The sequence below is a fragment of the Mustela lutreola genome, chromosome 13, assembly GCF_030435805.1.
Source record: "Mustela lutreola isolate mMusLut2 chromosome 13, mMusLut2.pri, whole genome shotgun sequence".
Lineage (NCBI taxonomy): Eukaryota > Metazoa > Chordata > Mammalia > Carnivora > Mustelidae > Mustela > Mustela lutreola.
In genome coordinates this window covers 13,385,587-13,400,213 of record NC_081302.1, presented here as the reverse complement: position 1 = coordinate 13,400,213, position 14,627 = coordinate 13,385,587, and the positions used below count along the sequence as shown (strand labels likewise).

Here is a 14,627-nt window from a genome sequence, read left to right as displayed (position 1 = left end):
ATAAATTAGGCAGCCCTTTTGTCTCCTGTGAGAACAATGATAGAATCCGTATTTGGGTGTCAGTTAGTCTAATTGGGGCAATAAGTACTTATTAGTTGATTCAGTCTGAAAAATGTGTCCTAATTGCTCATTTGGTAAAATTTACATTTTTTGAAAAGTTTGAGAATCTTTTGTTTTGCTATTTTCAATATTAAAAAGTCCTTTAAAAGGAAGATACTGATTTCTAACCAAAAGCAATTTCCTCATTAGACTTAAATGTGAGATCTTGAGAATAGAGAATTTTTAAAAGTGTGGTCCAAATTATTAGCTCAGCAATGTTATGTAACTCCAAGTGTATATATATATATATATATATATATATATATAGCAAAGTTATAAATGCTTAATTATGTTAAAAATAACTTTAAGATTAAAATAGATTAAAAATATCATCTGTGCTTCTTAGTCAGGGATCCAGCAAATTGAGAACTTTTAAAATTACTTCTGGAGCACAACGGTTAATGTGTGATAAAAGTTGATAAAAGCTTATAAAGGAAGTCTTTGTCTTGGCAGCACGGCCTGAGGCTTCCAAAACTGAGAGCCTGATTTTGCCGAAGTGTCAGATGTACGAGGAGAGTTTTTCGTTCATTGACAGCAAATATTTCCCATCAATATATACAAATGTTTGTTCCTATAAATAAACATCACTGAAATGACTGCCCACAACTGTGTTTTCAAATGTTTATTTTGAGACCAAAGCCAATATTTCAACTTCTAAGTGGAGGAGTCTCAGCCCAATTCAGGAAGGATTCCTGGGCGCTGATTCAGAGACTCGGATGTATGAATTTTTGTGTGTGGAGGAGCTGGGGGAGGGGGGAGGTGGTGGGGGAGGGGGGAAGGGGTAGGGAAGGAGGGGGTGGGGCGAGGGGCGTCTGATGGGGCCATGGGGGTGGCCCTGCAGGATCTGCCACTATGTGAGGATCCTCACTGAAATTTTGAGCAACCACAAACTTCCAGAGGGGTTAGAATCTTTCCTGTGTTTAACAAAAGCCAAACATTGTGTTTTTGTCTGTCTCCTCGCCTTCAAGTAAGGGACTAGAATCTAGATGAACAGTAAGATTTCTTCCAGCCCTGGGATCCAGGATTGTAATCTCACCATAATCTTTTCAAGACTGGGCTGCTTTGCAAAATAGAATAATTACATTTGTAAGTGACCAGGCTTGTTGGGGAGGCCGGCAAGGCAACAGGTTGGGGGCGCAGAGAGGGAGCTCGAGTGATACGAGGGTGCGGGCAGCGCAGTGGCAGAAATTGGAGTGAGTTCAAAAAGAACAATTCTCATTTTGTTTTGCTGGAGCAGAGAGACCTGCTGACAGAGTTCAAGATTATAATGACTCAGTGAATATTTAAACACAGTTATTTCTTCCTTTTTCATTAAGCCTTTTAAATGCAGAGATCTATAAAGCTCTGAGGTTTTTAAGGTTTGAGATGTTAGAGAAAGAAGCACAGTGACATGAGACCAAATGATGTAAGGTGATGACATCAGCGTCAGAATGCTGTTGCTAAGGTGAAGCTGTTTTTCTCTCTAATCCAGATGGAAGGCTCAATAATTGCCCATTTCTGGTAAAGAATATACCCATGACATGATCCCTTTTCTGAAGCAGATAAAACAAAGCCAGATGCTTTCTCTTTGCACAAATTATTTTTAAAATACAGATTAAAATTTTATTATAAAACACAACACATGTTCTTGGAAGAAAATTCAGAACATTTTATATAAGTTTGAAATTTTTCATTTATCAAGATTATATACTGAGGTCTAGATGGATAAACAGAAGGAGATGGTTTGATGAATCAACCTGAAGAGAGATTGCCGTATTTCTGAATGTGGAAAGGGAAGATGGGGAAGCATCTAGAAGCAAACAGAGGGACCTGGCCCCTTCTGACTGCTGATGGAGGGGCGGTGGTGAGGGGTGCCCTGGGTGTGAAGAAATAAAGACAGAAGCCAGGCTGAATCAGCGTGAAGAGTGGTTGATACAGAGAGAACAGAAATAAGAGAAATAAGTGTTAAGAAGCAAAGGATAGAGCTTCCTGACAAGTTGGCGGCCAGGGCAGTTGAACACAGAAGCCCCTTCCACACGAATGTCTTCTAGAGTCCTCCCTGGAGCCTGGAGTTTGCATCTTCTGCTTGGAACATGCTTCTCCGGAGGGCCGAGGACATGCTTCCTCGACTCGGCTAATCTATTTCATGGAAGGGACTTTCTCAAGGAGGGACTTTCTCAGTTGTCCTGTCTATGGCCCCCTTTGCCATGTCCTGCTGTTGCTTCTTTTTCTTCTTCTTCTTCTTCTTTTTTTTTCCTTAACACTTAGCACTTTCTGATCCCTGTGTTACCTGTTCTGTTATATTTAGAGCTGGCATGGCGCAGTGGTTAAGAAATGGACTGTGGATCCAGCCCGCCTGGGGCCAATGGGCTCCACCACTGGCTAGCTTTGTGGTCCCGGAAAGGCGACTTAGATGCTCAGGTAACTTGTCCCATCTGTAAGATCGGGACGGTACCAGTGGATATTTCATAGTGTTGTGCTCAACACGTAGTACTTGCTAAGTAAATGCTAAATAAATAAATCGTCTGTACCCATCCTCAACCCCAGGACTGTAGGAATTCCCGAGAAGCACTTGTCATGAGTGGCATTTGGTAGTAGAAAGTGATGAGTAACACATTTTTTTATAAACTGGTGTTTCTCTTGGAACGTAAGAGTTGGGATTAATATTTGAAAGTGTAATTATGTCCCTAGGTCACTACAGAGCCACCAGGGGCCTTCTGCTGGCCAGAAATACCTGGGCAAATGGTCTCAGAGATTTTACCAAGGAAGAAGTCTGCAAAGGTCTAGTCTAGCCAGCATATCCTGGAGCCACGAGAACTTTAAGGTAACTGTGGTTTGAAGAAATGAAAGTAGCATTGAGTCATGGTAGATGCCTTACAAGTTGTTGACAAAGTTGAGGACTTTTTATAAAGTCAGAAGACAGAGCGTCAGAAAGGAGATGTTCAGTTGAATGAGGCAAGCAGATATGGGTATGGCCCAAAGAACTGGGGGGAAAAAAAGATTTATCTGGACTAGTGTTTCCCAAAATGCATCCCCTACAATATCATACCAGTTAGATGTTTTTCAAATAAAAGGGTCTGTGATAACATAAATCCTCAGTCGTGGCAAACGATATACCCTTTTTTGGAGAATTGCAAATTACATTCCCAGAATAAAAGCTCTGACAAGTCCTTTGGTGAAAGCACATGTTTAATGGCTCTTCCAACATTTCCCGAACCTACTTGGCTGTGGATCTTTTTCTTTGGGAACATTTTGAGACAAGCATCCATAGATCTTGCTTCTGGGATCACTGTGTCATTCTTCAAGCTCCTCGGGGTCACGCCTGTGTCTTGTTCATCTTCAGATCGTCCCTGCCTCGGTTGGAACCAATATATGTCAAATATTTGGTAAATCCTAATCAGACATGTGAAGTGAATCCAGGCAGGGTGGCAATCTTGGGAGAACCAAAAAGAGGTGAAGTGGGGACTGGGAGCTTTGGAAAAAGTTTCATCAAGGAAGAGTTTCATGTAATAGTAAAAAACCAAAACCAGTTGCACTCATTCTTTAAATGCAAGCTTGTAATCAAACTGCACCTGTTGTTTCCCATAGCTAGTGCAACCATTCACTCAGGGATGATGGTGTCTCTTCTAGTCTGTGAGCTCACGAACCCCTACTGTCGTGGGGGCTCACTGGTGACCTCACCAAGATTGCCTTTCTCCTCAAGCCTACCCACTTCTTAACCTTCTGGAAAAGAGGACACTCCTGTTCCATTAAAGACCCTGTCTAGGGAGCTGTGCCGCTCATGGAACATCGGGGAACCTAAGTTCTGCAACAGAACACGCCAGTGGGCAGCTTTCAACTTGTTCTCAATGAGGGTGGCGGAGGGAGAGAAAAGGGGAGTTGACTCTTCCCTGGTTTTCACACTCATGACTCCAGCAACCCTGGGGAGCACCTTAAGGAGGGGCTCTGATGCTTGGCCTCAAACTCAGTTTCTGACCCATCCTATCCTATATGATAGTTCAGCCCTCCCCACATTTTCTTCATTTATTTAACAAACATGTATGATCAGTCCCAAGGGTCAGGTTGTATCCTAGGCGCGTGGAATATACCAATAAACAAAACAGTAAAAGCCCCCCTGCCCCTGGTGGGGGAGGGGGCTTATATGCTAGTAGAGGGGCTTAGATGGCAAACATAAAGTTGATTATACGTTATGACAAAGGGGGGTGGTTGCTATGGAAAAGTAGAGGAGGCAATTTCCTTCTCATCCAGTTGCTTCTGGACCCCTGTCCAGCTTGACCTCTCATTCAGAAGATGGGCAGGAGGTCACAGGGGAAAGAGTCTTCCAAGTTATTCAACAGGAGGGAGAGCATGCCAGCCGCCTATAGCATTTCAGCTTTGGAAGATTCTCGTTTCCATCAGAAACACCACGTTAGTACAAAGACGTGGAGACTGGGCCTAAGAATACTCATCCTTTATTACAGGTAAAAAGCCAAATTATAGTGCATATGATAGAAGCGTGGCAATTCCCAGGCCTGCCTAAGAGAAGAGTAGGGATGAGCAGCAAAAGATATGTGTGGTCTTAATGAAAAGGACCAAGTGGGAAGAGTGTCGCGGTTCCTTCCTCTTTATACTTAACTTCCAGAATTTACCATTCTGAAAGGCAGTGGTCACTGGCAAGTGTCTAGTCCCCTGAACAGCTGACAGCATCCTCCTCCTCCTCATCTCTTAGTCTCTTCTCTTTGCCCCACAACCATCTGAAATTCTGGAGAACTGTAAGCTTCCATCTCAGAAGCCTTGTTTTCAAGTGACCTCATTGTAAGGGCTCTTGTGTCCAGTGACTTTTGACCCGATTTTCTTTTTGCAACTCCAAATGTTCTTGGACCTCAGGACAGGAGGCCTGATGCAAGTATCAGACCAGAATATCAGCACAAAACCGAAAACAATGGGACAGTTGACACTGGCCAGCCCATGCCTTAGTGCGTGGTTCCCAAACTGTGCTGTGAGTCACCCCAGGGAACCTGCAGTGAACTCACAGAGGTTCCGTGAAACATTTTCTGTTTCCAAGGAAAACACAGAAGTACTCTCAACATGTGTCAGATGGTGTGTAAATTACTAATTCAAGGTAATTCAGTTTCAGTATGAGAATCATGCTACATTCCTCTCAATAATATCCTCTATCTTTGCAAAATCGGATTTTTAGCGGTGGCAAAGACGAAAAGCAAGTACCACACAAAAATCAGTGTGGACTGGAAAATGAAGAGTAGTGATTCCAGTTTGATTTCAGGCTTTGGGAATTGTGTGCAGTGCCCAAGAAGCACTCACAATCCATTAATAACTCATTAGGGTTACTTAAGAATGAAATAAAAATACTACTTTTTCTTTCAAACTTTTTGTATTAATTTTTCAAATAGCTACAAAGTGGTTAAAACATAAACACTCAACTAAGTTGTTAGGACCTAATTACTTATTAAATAGAACATTTAGGTATTTCTTTTGGCCTAGGAGCATGGTGAAAAAAATACAGGGTATCGAAAGTGTGACAAATCAAGAATGTGGAAATCTCTACTTTAGTGATTATTTTTTGACACAGTCACTCTTCAGTGAAATCTCACTAGAATCCTAGAACATAGGGATGATGATGATAAAATCAGTAGTAATAATAGTAGTAGCCAACATACATTAATAATTAATTATGTGACATGTTTTATGCGAAGGTTTTCTCAGACATCATTTTATTTACATGCTTTGTGCAATTTATTTCATTCTATTTTCCTTACACTGGAAATGTTAGTCCTGATTTTTTCCAGAGTCTTCTGCCCCTAGACCTATAGAGAACATTCAGGAACCAGCTGACCTTCCTTGCTATCAATTCAGTTGAAAACACTATAACTTTTTCTGACAATTATAAAACCAAGTTTTCTATTCCCTGCTTTATTTTCAACAATTTGCACATTAAAAAAAAAAAAAAGCAATCAAACAAAAAAGTACCAATATTTTCTAAAGTCTGCAAACTTTCTCCAGTAAAAAGCCATCAAGCAAAAATTAATTCAGTACTGCTCCATGGTAGGCACTGTGGAGGATACAAAAAAGGCTTTAATGCATGGTCTCTGTCCTCAAGGGACTTGGGGTAAGGCTTCTACATAAAACAACTAGAAGAAAATAAAGAGCAATATATATTAAAATACCAAGTGGCTCGAAACAGCATACCAGGAGATTATACTGAGAGAGAACGATTGTCATAGAGCAGACCCTTCTGCAGTGGGCCGTCTTGTCTCACCTCTCTTGCTGTAAACAACCTTCTCCTCCTTTCTAGCTCTCTCTTCTGAAAAGTCAACACCTCCCTCTGTTCTAGGACACTTATCTTTTTCCATTCAAAAGATTTTGTTTCTGTGGAAGTCACCTCCACTTTAAACATCGTCAGAGATCATTTTCCTCTAGCCCATGAGCTTGTTAACTTTGATGCAACACAAGGAGCCCTCCTAACTGCACTGTGCCTTTCAGCTTTTTAATTATTTCCCCTTTCCCTTCTCTAGCCTTTCTTTTTCTAAAAAAGAAATCCACAACATCCATTGTCCTTATGCTTTCAATATCTTTTTTTTTTTTTTTTTTTTTTTTTTTTTTAAGAAAGAACACACAAGTGGGGTTGGGGAGGAGCAAAGAGAGAGAGAAAATCTCAAGCAGACTCCACACCCAGTCAGACACGGGGCTTGACCTCAACACCCTGAGATCATGACCTGAGCTGAAATCAAGAGTCAGACACTTAACTGACTGAGCCACCCAGGTGCCTGCCCCTTCACTATCAGTTTTTTGCTTGAACTCTGCATTTCTCTTTGCCAAGGTGTTACTCGTGTTGTTTTTAAGTTTACCCACTTAATTATTCAACAGCAGTTTAGTATCTGCTAGCATGTTCTAGGTACTGGGGAGATCCTGCTGAACGATAAAGACATGGTCATTTCTCTCACAGACACTAGTGAGTACATAAGAAAGCAAACTATATTTATAATATACTGTGATCATTGCTATGATGAATAAAATGTCAAGAGGCCAAGGATGTCATGGTGGTCAGGGAAGCTTCCTGGAAGAGGTGATATGTAATTGAGCATTGCTGGATGGGAAGATGTCATATGGGTCTAAAAGGAATCAGAACTCTTTCATACAGAAGGAATCCAGGCTATAAATTAGCAAGGGCATCACACATTCTAGGGATTAAAACTAGTTTAGTAATACTGGGTATTAAATAGGAGGGAAGTAAGTTTAAGAGGATTGGTGAGAGAAATACTCAAGAATTAGGCAAGGGGTTCGTCCTGAAGATAACAGGAGTCACTGAATGACTTTTATAGATACCGGCATGATAAGATTTGTGTTTCAGTTTGGCTGTGGTCTGGCTGTGGTAGGAAAGGTAGGGCCAAGACTGGAAGCAGAGAAATGAAGACAAGACAGAAGAGCGTGAGGACATGAACTTGGGACACAGCAGTGACAACAGGGAAACATCAATGAATTCAAAAGATAGGAATCTACAGGACATGGGAGTATTTGCATTTTGGTAGTGAGACAGAGGCCGCTGTCAAAAGATGGCGGCTCAATTCACTAACCTGGGAAATGTAAGAGCAATATGTTTCAATAGAATAAAAAATAATTTCAGTTAGGGACAAGGTGAAAATGAGTTTTCTCTGGTCCATTCAAGTGATGAGTTGGACATAGAGGTCCAGAGAAAGGGACTGAGTTATAGATCTTGAATTCACCAAGCTGGAGGAGATAATTGACAACTTCTGTTGGACAAATGTCTCTGGGTTTGATTCCTCTGGCCACCTTCTTTACCTTGACACCGTTCATCACCTCCTTGACACTTGTTCTCTTTGGTTTCTCACCACTCTCCTTCCGATTTAGTATATCATGACTTCAAATAAACATTAATTTTCTTTCCAAAGTTTCAAGGCTTCCACCATTGAGTTATAGACAGAAGGAGGGAGAGAAGAGGAAGAAGGGTCAGGGGAGATGGGGAGGAAGGGGGGCAGATGAGAAAAAGAAAAGCCCAGTTTGGATATGCAGTATGCTGTATTAACTCATTAATTCAAAACACATATTTATTATTGAGCGTCTCCTGTCATGTGCCAGACACATACGAGGTCAGATGCTGGAGAAACAGTAGTAACTTCTGATGCTGGCTACCTGGTTGAGAAGATGGATCTTAAGTAATTAACCAAATAAGCATCTCCCCATGCCCTATAAAAAGTTCTCTAAAGTAAACAACATCTATAAAATCTTGCTACTCAAAGAGTAGTTCATGGACCAGAAGCAGCAGCATCACCTGGGAGCTTGTTAGCAACGCAGAATCTCAGTATCCACTCAAGAACCACTGAGATAGAATTTTAACAAGATCCCCGGGGGATTTGCATGCACATTAAAATTTGAGAAGCCCTGCTCTGGAGTGCACAGGCTGGGAGAGAAAACAACAGGTGAGACCTAAACTCATCATGGGGGTCAGGGAAGGGCTCCCTGAAGAAAAGGCCTCTGATTAGGCTAGAGACGTAAGCCAGGGCTGGATGATACCATGCGACCTGGTAGACCATGCTAAGAACTTTTATCTTGTTCCCCAGTCCACTCTGCCATAACAAAATGGTGTGTGGACTGAGTGGCTTAAACAACAGAAATGTACTTTCTCAGGGTTCTGGGGGCTGGAAGTCTGAAATCGGGTGCAGTATGGTCAGATTTTGGTAATGGCCTGCTTCCAGGCTTGGAGATGACTGCCTTCGTGCTGTGTCCTCGCTTGGGTAAGAGAGAAAAGATCTCTCTTCCTGATATCTTTTCTTAGAAGGGCACTAATTCCAACATGAAGGCTCCACCCTGATGACCTGATTATCTCCCAAAGACCTCATCTCCAAATTCTGCCCCACTCAGGCTTAGGGTTTCAAGATAGGAATTTGGAGGAGACACAGCTTAGTCCATAGCAAAGATTTTGAGCAGAAGACTATAGAATAATCAGAATTCTACTTCTGGATTCTTATGTTTACTGACACATAGACTGAAGGGGTCAAGAAAATCTGCAGGAGGCCAGCTAAAAGTCTGTTTTCATAATCACGGTGAAAGACAGCAATAGCTTGGATGGAACCGCATCAGTGGAAATGAGTGAAGTGAAACATTTCTAAATATCTAGGTGCCGAACCTAACAGGCTTTGATAGTGGATTTCATATGGTGTTTGGGGAGAGAGGATCAAGAATGACCACCAGGTTTTTGGCTCATGCAAATTGGATGGATAGGATACTAGTTCTTGAGATAGGAGTCATAAAATCAGCAAGTTTACTCATGGCATGCTGCTAGATACGATGGAAATGTAGAAACAGCAGTAAGAGTGGCCATTGTATAGTGCACATTGATCACGTGCCAGCCACTGTACTGATGTTTTAAGTACATTATCTTACTATACTGTACAACCTTGGCTTCCAGGTGGAGAAATCAGCTCATCATTAAGGGTTTAAAGGTCTGGTAAAATGAACAGAGCAGCATGCTTTCAGAGGAGAAGAACATCAGAGAAGAAAATGTGAACAGAGAAGCCATAACAGAGGAAAGAGGATATAAGTTGAGGTCTAAAGGTTAGATCAAATGTTGTTAAGTGAAGCTCCTGGGAATCAGATCTGGGGATGGACTGTGGGAGCCAGGTCTCAGAGAAATAAGCATGACCCCATCAAAAAGTTCACTTAGGAAAACGGTATAGAAAAAGTTGAGTAGAAAGAGAGGGGCTGGATTATGAAAACCCTTGAAAGTCTGTCATTTGTATTTTAAAAGAGAAGACTTGGACTATGAAAGGAACATGACTTTACATGAAGGAAAACCTGTCTGGCAACAGGGAACCTCAAACTTGGGAAAGCTTGGGAGCTTGGGTCCCAGAAGCCAACTTACGAGTATTTGTATTATTCAGGTAGCAGGTCAGAGTTCTGAACTAGCCTGGAGGAAAAAAAAATCAACGAGACCTCTTTTCTTTGGATGAAGGTAGGAGAATGAGTCAAAGATGACTAAAATTTCAGGAATGAAATGAAGGACATGGCAGTAGCCTCATCACCTGAATCAGAGATCGGGAAGAGGAGATTCTTAAGCCTGTGATAGTCTGTTTGCAGGCAGTATGATATTAAATATATCGATAGCTGTAAATAATCTGGTTGATCGCAGAGATTATTTAAATTTCAGTAAAAATTATAGTAGGCAAAAGCCTTAAAGTTATATATGATGGATTTACAACGGGATGAAAACTGTTGTAATCTTCACTAGAAGTATAAAATTCAAGAGGGAATAGCTCATGATAGCCCTTATCGAAGACATAGCCTACACATCACATGAAACCTTGTGTTTCTAAACCGCAGTCAGCAAAATCAAAGGAAACCACTACATTCCACCTCAACTCTTACTTCATTACGGAGACACTGAGCAGTTGCTCATAAACAATGGTGCGTTGGTTCAACCTTTCAGATGAATGGGGCTTTGTTCTGCTTTGGTCTAGTCATGGAGTCAAGACACTTCATTTTTAAAATTCAAAATGTTGTGTTTCAGAGGAAGGAAAACGTATGCTTTTTGTGTTTTCCAAATGCCATATGGTTTTTGTTTGTTTGTTTGTTTGTTTAGAGCATGCAGAAGGACTGTTGACTGGGGTCAAAATAAATGACCCATGCCAACCTTTCCGTTTCTGTTTTCCTGCTTTATCTGGGGGAACTTCAGCACCTCTAGACAACCTTGGGCGACTGGCACCCGATGGTGCCCCCTTGGATCTTGGATCGTGTGCCGTGTGCGTTCTGCTGTGACTATCTTCCTGTAATCACGGCTTCATTAATGACAATTAATGGGCCAACGCGCAGCATTGATCAAATGGTACCTGAGGTCGCTTAGGATTAGGGGAAAGCACACCTAATCCTCTCAGGGGTGCCAGCCAACAGGACAAAAGGGTAATGTGTAGCTATCAGTTGTATTGTTCAGCATCCCCTAATTGAAGACCCCAGTGATTGGAGAAACTTGGATGAAAGCTCTGCGAGCTCCAGCTAATTAGGCATTGCAGTTATCAGCTGTTCTTCAGGGAAGCTGCGTGCGAGGGGGTTAAGCATGTTTTGATTTCGACTACGCACCCGGGCTCACGCAGCCTCCCCCGCTGATGCAAATCAGCTGTGAAAACGCCCCGCGAGGTATTCCCCCGCCCGGGGTCGACGTGCAGCGGTCTCTCCCCGAAAAACAAATCCATGCTTTGTCAACTGGGGGAGCATGACTTCAGTTTCCGGTACCAACCTGGATCCCTCCGGAATCTGCCGAGTTGGTACACTGGGAAAGTACTGGCAGGGCCGCCGCGAGCTCGGGGCCGGCCGCCTTCCCGGGTGTTTTCTCCCGCCACCACCCCCCCCACCCCCACCCCCACGCCCCACGTCGGCTCTGCCCACTCCGTGCCACTTCGTGTCGGGGCTGCGATCGCTTTCCGCGGAGAGGGAAATTCCTCTTTCATCAGTATGGACGCACGGTTTGCACACACGGCCGGCGCGGTGTTGCCGTGTCAGTCACCCGGCGGGGGCCGGCCGGCGGCGAGGAGGGCTGACGAGCCGGCCGCCGATTGGCCGCCCGCGGGGGGGCGGGGCCTGCCGGGAGGAAGGGCCGCGGCGTACAGCAACAGAGTTTAGACTGTCTTTGCTTCATCATCTGAAGGCGAAATTTTCCAGCGACGGCAGACGGCTCGCAGAGTACAATACCCAGGGAATGAGGACTATTTACATGGAAATTTCTGCCTCATGATGCCGCGGAGAAGCCTCGGCCGCCTGATTCTGCCAGATGTTCCCGGGGTTACTGTAAACGGAAAGAAGAGGCAGAGCTAAACAAGGTAAGAGAATCATCCCCCCCACCCCACCCCCCTCCTTTTTTTTTTTTTTTTTTTTTGAATGTTTAAAGAGTTTGCTGCAGTATGCTGCATTCCATGTGTGTGGCTCCGGGAAGCCAGGGAAACCGGATTCCACTAATTCAAATGTGATCCTTGCAGGGGACCCTGGAGTTTTACGTAACATTCAGATGGGAGGGAAAGAGATGGCAAAGCTTGAGTCGATGCCGCCTGTCTGGGGTGAGGCATAAAACGAGTTTTTATTCCAGGAGCACATCTATTTATTCCTTCAACAGAAACCATTGGAATTCTTGGGAGCGATCTTGATTTGCTTGGGAGAGAGCCTTTACACCCTGCCGTGGTTAACTCCCGAATAAATAAAGTTTACGTGGATCCCATTATTTAAAAACGGGCTGGTAATTCAGAAGGGGAAAAGAAAACTTCGCGGTAAATCATCATGCGTGGAAGGTTTAGCAAAAAAAAAAAAAAAAAAAAAAAAAAAAAAGGTCTGTTTATTAGAAATGAGGGACCTGCCTCGCTCTGTAATGCCACGGCGTTGAGTTTCAAAAGCACATTTTGAACGAGCTAGCAAGAGGTAGCTTTCTGACAAGTTTTCGATACTGTAGTTCAATGTTTACATTTCTTTTTCTGGCATGTCTGAGCCTTTGTTTTCAGCTTAAAAGTGGAACCATTATATTCAAAAGTAAAGCTGGGTTAATAATGCTTACTGCAATTATCTGATCTTTATGCATTTTTAATGAGAACACACAGCCCACAGAATAATTTAATGAGGGCAGGCTAGCTTTTAAAGCTGTGTCTCACTATGCCGAACCCATATCAACTTTCTTGCCGAGAAGCAGCAGGGAGAAATGATGGAGATTTATTTTTAACACACTTGGCCCAAGAGAAGGAAATGATATATTTGTTAAAGAATTCTTTCTGCCCTTTTCCGTTTTAAATTTCTGCCAGGCATGAGGAAACTGTGCTTTTTTGTTAGGCCTCGGAAGCATGTGTTTACAATAAATGTGTAACATTTTTAGAATAGTTAGCAAGCACTGAAGCGAAGAAAAAAATCTGACTTGCCCAACCACTACCACCGTGAATGTTCTTCAAGAAACATCGCTGTCCTTTTAAAAGACAAAGGTTAAGTGCAGAGATATTTGTTAATTTGTTAATACGTGAAATTGGGGGCTAATGAAGTAAAAAAGAGAGAGAGAGGGGAGGGCATGCTTCTCATCTTTCAATAAGATTAAGTTTCTCCAGCTACCCTCCTGTCTTGTGAGGGGCAATTCAAATATTCATTTAAAGAAAGGCAATGCCACGTAGATTCTTCTAGACCCACTGTTTTCACTTTCAAGGAGAAGTGCAGGACATTAGCCCAGAACTTCTGACGTCATCCCCCAACTATTTCTGCTGTGTGTTCTTTTATTCAGGCTCATGGAGAGGAATATTGCTTTATGTCCTGGCTAGGAACATTCTGACTCTCACTTGGCAGGTCTTGAGTTATGTCTTCATAGCCTACCCCGGCCTTTCGAACCCCCCAACCAGTCTCCAGCAGAACTAGGGCATCTTCTCCTACCTGCCTCAGGTCGGGCGGGTCCGGGCAGGTTCTATGCAGGGTTCTGGCTTCGCTGGCAGAAAGCTGCAGGGAGCGGAGCATGGCTTTGCTTCTGGCTCAACTTCCCCTTGGCACAGCCCAGTACTGCCACCTGGGTGGACAGTGCCTGTGTCCTCATTCCCAGTTCCCCTAGAGCCACTATTAGGGACCGAGGTTATGCCACTAACTCTGTGGCTGGTTGTGATGGTGGGAACAGCTGCTTTTATACAAAGGGCACCATGTCCTAGGGCAGATGGGCTGACGGAGGGGAAGGCCAGTCCTGCGGGCTGTTAATCCGTGTCACAGGTGGTAACCTTGGTGAAAGAGATCAGAAGAAGGTTAGTTTTTGTTTTGTTTTGTTTTGTTTCGTTTTTACCACAGAGCCTTTTAAGAGAGAATTTACATCAGGACAGATGGGAGTTTTCGGGAGTTCCTGGTTCTAGTTGATGTTCCCTTTCGTGCTACTTCTGTAGCCTTAATAAGTAGGCAGCCACCTCAGTTTCTCTTTCTCTTAATAGAACTGAGTAATACTTGCTACGCTTTCTCTCATAATTCTAGCATGTTGAGAGGCCTTGATCTTGTACCCAAAAAAAAAAAAAAAAAAAAAAGTCGTTTGTCTCTTGCTACAAAGAGCTATTTAAAGTACAAAGGGATAAAACCTTTGTATTAACGAACTGTTGGCAAATGCCTTAGGGTATTAAGATAGTCATATTTCCAGAACCCTTCACTCTACTTGATGCTCATGTCCATTTTCTAGGGTTATTTTTCCTTAGACCAACAAACAAAATTTCCAAGGAGATCAGAGCGCCAGTGTTTGCATTTTCTCCATCGATCTGGTCTAATATACGAGAAGCTGTGCCAACCAGACTATTTCAGACGTAGGCCTTGTAGTGCCCGAAGCATTTTGTGCTATGTTTGCCTTGACTTTGCATTAAATTTGTGAAAGTGGAATGAATAAGACGGAAAATAAGAGGAAATGAAGAAAATATGCTTGCAAAACATACTAGTTATGTAGCTTTTTACTGGTTAACAGCCTGCCTCCTCTCTGCTAGTTGTTTTAATTTGCTGTTGCTATGGTGAAAACAAATCAATATCACATGGCTACCAGCCAGTCCCGCGCTCAGGGAGCGCCA

General features: G+C 43.0%; 1 protein-coding gene across 8 annotated transcripts in view; it reads left to right on the top strand.

Annotated features, from left to right (window-relative positions):
* The first annotated feature begins 11,666 nt into the window (after window positions 1-11,666).
* The window catches only part of MBNL2 (muscleblind like splicing regulator 2), a 157,269-nt gene continuing 154,308 nt past the window's right edge, over window positions 11,667-14,627 (top strand). For 3 of the 8 annotated variants that reach the window (XM_059144496.1, XM_059144492.1, XM_059144494.1), the window contains exon 1: window positions 11,670-11,903. The gene's annotated coding sequence lies outside the window, so the exon portion shown is untranslated. Of the gene's footprint in view, window positions 11,904-14,627 lie in introns of all 8 variants that reach the window. The other 5 variants (XM_059144493.1, XM_059144488.1, XM_059144490.1 and 2 more) reach the window with 4 other exon arrangements.